The sequence below is a fragment of the Tachyglossus aculeatus genome, chromosome X1, assembly GCF_015852505.1.
Source record: "Tachyglossus aculeatus isolate mTacAcu1 chromosome X1, mTacAcu1.pri, whole genome shotgun sequence".
Taxonomy (NCBI): domain Eukaryota; kingdom Metazoa; phylum Chordata; class Mammalia; order Monotremata; family Tachyglossidae; genus Tachyglossus; species Tachyglossus aculeatus.
In genome coordinates, this window is record NC_052101.1 from 87,483,332 (window position 1) to 87,490,581 (window position 7,250).

Consider the following 7,250-nt stretch of genomic DNA (forward strand, 5'->3'; position numbering starts at 1 on the left):
GGTGAAGACTGGGGTGTGATTCTTTTTTTCTGCCCCACACCCAGTTTTCAGCATGGAAAATCCATTCTCTGCACAATGGACGGGGCAGGGCAGGGCAGGACAGGGTGTGGGGGGTCTCAGAGGTGGGTGAGGCCTGGGGTGTGACCCTGGCTGTGCACCCTTCCCCGTGAGGTCTGAGTCAGGAAGAAGGGAAAGGCAGTAGTATGTGGGCGGAAGCGAATCTGATCCCCGCTTGTGGGTGGGCTCTCTGCTCTCACCACTACTGTAGAAGGATTACTTGGGAATGGCGAGAGCCAGGACCCTTAGGGCAGGTGAAATGATAGAAAGAAAAAGGGATCTAGAACCCATCAAAAGTGTGGGACCCACCGAGTCCTGCGGTCGAGGGAGCCTTCGGGGTCTAGTAAAGCATGAGGAGGGTGCCGCCACCTGGGCCCCGCGCCGTCTGGCACGCACGGGACACAGTGGCAGCAGAGGTACCAGTTGTCACCATGCGAGAGCGAAAGAGGCGACCGTCTTTCCGTTCCCCCGTCCTATAGCGGGGGAGGCAGAGGGGCATGCAGCTCAGATCCCTGCGGTCCACACCAGGTGGATCGTGTAGGGTGCTGGAGCCGGGCGTCTAACGAAGGGTTGATGGCACGGGTCTGGCGGGATTTGCTCTGCCGTCTGTGGGAGGGGGAATCCCGAGCCTGCCCGCCTGGGCTCCTGGTCTGGCCCGAGCGGGCGTGGCCCCCAGGAGGTCTGCAGAGACTCTTCCCGGTGACTCGATTTGGGGGAATGAGGGGGGACTTGGGGAGTCCAGTGCTTTGTCTGGGTTTGGGTTCTCCCTCGGAATGTCCGTCATGATCTCTTGGCTTTGGTGGTGTGAGCCAGACTGTTGGGGCCCTGGCCTTGCCATCCACAGCTGCACGAGGGAGTAGTGACTCTTCTGGGGAGGACGGCCCCCGATGGGAGAGCCGGTGTCTCTCCGTCTGTGACGAGAAAGGCAGGACCAGGGGAGGGTCGTTTTAAGCTGTGCTGGCTGTGACCTGGCCTGCTGGGCCCTTAACCTGCCTCCCCCAGGCTTTCATAATACTGACGTGATAATGATAACAATGATAATGTTATTATTTGTTCAGCACTTACTATGTCCCAGACAAATTGGCTTGGTGTTCACTCACGCCATCAATCCGGTGCCGTCAAGTGTTGGTGGTCTTGATCGGATGATCCAATGGATCGAATGAAGTGTAGCTGTGGTTTTCTTAAATGATGACGAGAGTGTGACGGAAGCCTGACCTAAGGAAAACAGTCTAGATTGTCTGTGAAAATGGAGCCTGAACATAAAATGGAGTAAGGCTGCTGCAAAGTTGGTTTTCCCGTGGGTTTGGAGTCTTCCCCTATACCTTCCCCCATGGGTTTCAGGCACGTTGTTCCCACTCTGCACCCAGTTTTCATCTTGAAGGAGCTGTTGGCTGCCTTTGGAAAGGAAGTGGCAGGGCAGGGGTGGAACAGTGGGAAGTGTGTGAAGACTTGGGTGTGATCTTGGCCGTGCCCACCTCCGGTAAAGGGCAAGGTCGGGGCTGGGAAGAAGGCAAAGGCAGTTACTGGATGGGCTTGAAGTTGGGATGCGACTTCCCGGGAATCCGGTCCCTGTGGATTTCCACCTGCCGTACAAGAGCCCACTGTTGGGTAGGGACTGTCTCTATATGTTGCCATCTTGTACTTTCCAAGCGCTTGGTACAGTGCTCTGCACACAGTAAGCGCTCAATAAGTACAATTGATTGTTTGATTGATAGAAGGGGGAGACAGAGAAAAAAAATTTATTAAAAAAAATAGAATAGATATGTACAAGTAAAATAAATAGAGTAATGAATATGTACAAACATATATACCGGTGCTGTGGGGAAGGGAAGGAGGTGAGGGGAGGAGGGGGAGAGGTAGAAGGGGGCTCAGTCTGGGAAGGCCTCCTGGAGGAGGTGAGCTCTCAGTAGGGCCTTGAAGGGAGGAAGAGAGCTAGCTAGGCGGATGTGCGGGGGGAGGACTTGGGCCGGGGGGTCGACGGCGGGACAGGCGAGAACGAGGCACGGTGAGGAGATTGGCGGCACAGGAGCGGAGGGTGCGTGCTGGGCTGGAGAAGGAGAGAAAGGAGGTGCGATAGGAGGCGGCGAGGTGATGGAGAGCCTTGAAGCCGAGGGTGAGGAGTTTTTGCCTGATGTGCAGGTTGGTTGGTAGCCACTGGAGATTTTTGAGGAGGGGAGTAACATGCCCAGAGCGTTTCTGGACAAAGACAATCCGGGCAGCAGCATGAAGTATGAATTGAAGTGGGGAGACACAAGAGGATGGGAGATCGGAGAGGAGGCTGATGCAGTAGTCCAGACAGGATAGGATGAGAGCTTGAACGAGCAGGGTAGCAGTTTGGATGGAGGGGAAAGGGCGGATCTTGGCAATGTTGCTAAGCCGAGACCGGCAGGTTTTGGTGACGGCTTGGATGTGAGGGGTGAAGGAGAGAGCAGAGTCGAGGATGAAACCAAGGTTGCGGGCCTGTGAGACGGGAAGGATGGTAGTGTCATCAACAGTGATGGGAAAGTCAGGGAGAAGGCAGGGTTTGGGAGGGAAGAAAAGGTGGCTGGAGGGTCCACTCGTGTCTCAGAACGCACCTTCTCAGTCTCTTTTATAGGGTCCTCCTCTGCCTTCCACCCTCTGACAGTGGGGGGGGGGGGTTCCTCAAGGCTCACTTCCGGAACCCGTCCTGTCTATCCTCCCTCTTCACCCACTCCCTTGGAGAACTCATTCACTCCTATGGCTTCAACTACCCTCTCTATGTGGATGACTCCCAAAAGTAGGTCTCCAGCCCTGACCTCCCTCTTTCTGTGCAGTCTCGCATTTCCTCCTGCCTTCCGGGCATCTCTACCTTGCTGTCTTGCCGACACCTCAAACTAAACGGGTCTACCGCTGAACTTCTTTGTCTTCCCAACCCAAACCCCGTCCTGCCCGTCCCTCCCGTCGTTCTAGTCGATGCCGTCGCCTTTCCTGTCTCACAGACGTGTAACCTTGGCATCGTCCTCAGCCAATCCCTCTCATTCAACCCACTTTTTCAGTCTCTGACGGGATTCCTGTCGGGCTGGAACGTTGTCACCGTTGCGGCAGTATCCGTTCGGCCCTCCGTGAGAGCGGGGTCTTCCGCGTGCCGGTCTGGGCCCCGGCCTTGCAGGAGGCCCAGGGAGCCCAGGGGTTGAGACAGGCCAGGCAGCCTGAACATCCCCAGAGGCAGTCTACCCCAACCCACTTGGCCCCTCCACCCCCCACCCCCCGAGATGAGTGGGCAGGACTGTCTGACTGGGGAGCTGGGACCCAGCCTCCTGGCCCCATCCCTTGCTGTTGTATTTCCACAGGCATTGAATGCAGTTCTCTGCACAAAATGCCCGGTAAATGCGATTGATTGATTGATTGGACCTGGTCTACTGGTCAAACCCTCAGCTCTGGGACTTCGTTCCTGGTCGCCGGGTTGGCATCAAGTCACACTAACACAGCCCAAGGGGTTTACTATTGCAATACTAATGCAGTTCTTTATGGATGGGGTTAGACAGAGCCTGATACCCTAAAAGCTAGAGATGGAAGAGTTAGACAGTTATAGTCCATGGTGGGCGTGGTGTTCTCGCACGATCAATCCAGTCCACTCAATCGTTGATGCTCTTGATTGGATGATCCAATGGATCGAATCAAGTGTTGGTGCAGTTTTCTTAAATGAAGACAAGGAAGAATATGACTGCAGCCTGAACTAAGGAAAACAGATTGTCTGCTCAAATGGAGTGAGGCTGCTTAAAAATTGGTTTCCCTGTGGGTTTGGAGTCTTCCCCCGCGGGTTTCAGGCACGGTGCTCCCACCCTGCTCCCGGTTTCTGTTGAAAGGGGAGATAAGGAGTTCAGTCTTGGACATACTGAGTTTTAGATTGTGGGCAGACATCCAGATGGAGATATCCTGAGGGGAGGAGGAGACGCGAGCCTGAAGTGAGGGAGAGAGACCCGGAGCAGAGATGTAGATTTGGGTGTCATCAGCGTAGAAATGATAGCTGAAGCCGTGGGAGCGAATGAGTTCACCAAGGGAGTGAGTGTAGATAGAGAATAGAAGGAGACCAAGAACTGACCCTTGAGGAATCCCTACAGTAAGGGGATGGAGTGGGCAGGAGGAACCTGCGAAGGAGACTGAGGATGAACTGCTGGAGAGGTAAAAGGAGAACCAGGAAAGGACAGCGTCTGTGAAGGCAAGGTTGGGTAGCGTGTTGAGGAGAAGGGGGTGGTCCACAGGGTTGAAGACAGCTGAGAGGTCGAGGAGGATTAGGATAGAGTAGGAGCTATTGAAGTTGGCAAGAAGGAGGTAACTGGTGGCCTTCTGAGACGGTAGTTTCGGTGGAGTGTAGGGGACAGAAGCCAGATTAGAGGGGGTCAAGGAGAGAGTTGGCGATGAGGAATTCGAGGCTGTGAGTGTAGATGACTCTTAGGACTTTGGGAAGGAATGGTAGGAGGGAGATAGGGTGCTAACGAGAAGGAGAGGTGGGGTCAAGAGCGGGGTTTTTTTAGGATGGGGGAGACGTGCACACGTTTGAAGGGAGAGGGGAAGGAACCAGTGAAGACTGAGTGGTTGAAGATGGAAGTTATGGAGGGGAGGAGGGGAGGGGTGAGAGATTTCATGAGATGAGAGGAAATGGGATCTGAAGTACAGGTGGTTGGAGTAGCATGAGCACTTTGTCTCCAGGACCTGGTCTACTGGTCAGACCCTGATCCCTGGGTCGTCGTTCCTGGGCTTGGGTACTGCCCTCATCTCTCCCCAGTGGGGTTCCAGTACGGCTTTTCCGACCCGCGCCTGGTTTTCAGCATTGAAATCCCTTCTCAGCTCAATGGACCGGGCAGGGTGGGGGAGCCTCGGAAGTGGGTGAGGACTGGGGTGTGACCCTGGCTGTTCATTCCTACCTGTAAAGGGTGAGGTCAGGGTCAGTTGTTTTTCAACGGAGGAAAGGAAGAGTGTGACTGCAGCCTGAACTAAGGAAAACAGTTCAGATCGTCTGCTAAAATGGAGCCTGAACACAAAATGGAGTAAGGCTGCTTAAGAGTTGGTTTCCCCGTGGGTTTGGAGTTTCCCCCATAACCTTCCCCCATGGGTCTCGGGTACCGCGTTCCCACCCTGCACCTGGTTTTCATCACTTCCAGCCCGCTGAAAGGAAGTGGCAGGGCAGGAGGGGGGCCGTGGGAAGTGGGTGAAGACTGGGGTGTGATTCTTTTTTCCGCCCCACGCCTAGTTTTCAGCATGGATGATCCATTCTCTGCACAATGGACGGGGCAGGGTAGGGCAGGTCAGGGTGTGGGGGGCCTCAGAGGTGGGTGAGGCCTGGGGTGTGACCCTGGCTGTGCACCCCTGCCCGTGAGGTCTGAGTCAGGAAGAAGGGAAAGGCAGTAGCATGTGGGCGGAAGCGAATCTGATCCCCGCTTGTGGGTGGGCTCTCTGCTCTCACCACTACTGTAGAAGGATTACTTGGGAATGGCGAGAGCCAGGCCCCTTAGGGCAGGTGAAATGATAGAAAGAAAAAGGGATCTAGATCCCGTCAAAAGTGTGGGACCCACCGAGTCCGGTGGTCGAGGGAGCCTTCGGGGTCTAGTAAAGCATGAGGAGAGTGCCGCCACCTGGGTCCCCCGCCGTCTGGCACGCACGGGACACAGTGGCAGCAGAGGTACCAGTTGTCACCATGCGAGAGCGAGAGGCGACCGTCTTTCCGTTCCCCCGTCCTGTAGCGGGGGAGGCAGAGGGGCATGCAGCTCAGATCCCTGCGGTCCACACCAGGGGGATCGTGTAGGGTGCTGGAGCCGGGCGTCTAAAGACGGGTTGATGGCACGGGTCTGGCGGGATTTGCTCTGCCGTCTGAGGGAGGGGGAATCCCGAGCCTGCCCGCCTGGGCTCCTGGTCTGGCCCGAGCGGGCGCGGCCCCCAGGAGGTCTGCAGAGACTCTTCCCGGTGACTCGATTTGGGGGAATGAGGGGGGACGTGGGGAGTCCAGTGCTTTGTCTGGGGTTGGGTTTTCCTTCGGAATGTCCGTCATGATCTCTTGGCTTTGGTGGTGTGAGCCAGACTGTTGGGGCCCTGGCCTTTGCATCCACAGCTGCACGAGGGAGTAATGACTCTTCTCCGGGGGACGGCCCCCGATGGGAGAGCTGGTGTCAAGTTTTGGTGGTTTTGATTGGATGATGCAATGCATCGAAGGAAGTGTAGCTGTGGTTTTATTAAACGATGACAAGGGAGAGTGTGACTGAAGCCTGACCTAAGGAAAACAGTCTAGATTGTCTGCGAAAATGGAGCCTGAACATAAAATGGAGTAAGGCTGATGCAAAGTTAGTTTCCCCGTGGGTTTGGAGTCTTCCCCTGTACCTTCCCCCATGGGTTTCAGGCACATTTTTCCCACTCTGCACCCAGTTTTATCTTGAAAGAGCCGTTGGCTGCCTTTCGAAAGGAAGTGGCAGGGCAGGGGTGGGACAGTGGGAAGTGTGTGAAGACTTGGGTGTGATCTTGGCCGTGCCCACCTCCGGTAAAGGGCAAGGTCGGGGCTGGGAAGAAGGCAAAGGTAGTTAGTGGATGGGCTTGAAGTTCGGATGTGACTTTCCGGGAATCCGGTCCCTGTGGATTTCCACCTGCCTGGAAATGGGCGGACTGTCCGCTCTTCTGTCCTCCCCTCAGGCACCTGCTGACCCCAATCAGGGGTCTCTGTTCAATTTCTGACCTTGAAGACTTGGCGGACCAAGGGATCGCACCACTTCCCCTAGTAGTGGGGTTCTTCCGACCATCCTTTCTCACATCTCCCTGCCCGCGAGGGCCGCTGTCTCCCCGTGTCCTCTGGACCTGCTCCGTTGTCGAAGGTCTCCTTCCCGCGCGACCGTTTTTCTGCCCTTCCACATCGTGCTGTTTGAGCTCCTGGCAGTAACCCGGGTCGCTCAGTTCCGGAGAATCCGGTGGCTCTCTAACCCTGGCCTTCTGCACCCTTAGCCGGCCTCCCCCAGACACTGTTAGTGCTGAAGCGATGACAGTGTCCCCAGGGCCTGGTCAGACTGTTTCCCTGTCCCCGGTTTCCAGTCCGGCCTGTCACCCCAAGCACCCCTTGACAGAGCAGAGCCAACCCCTGAAAATGAGGAGCAATGTCAGAAGTCGCTCATCCCAGAGTGGTGACCCTAGTTGTCTGGCTGAGGCCGAGAGGGGGCTTGCTCTGGGTGTGGGAGGTGAAGGGATTTGAGAGA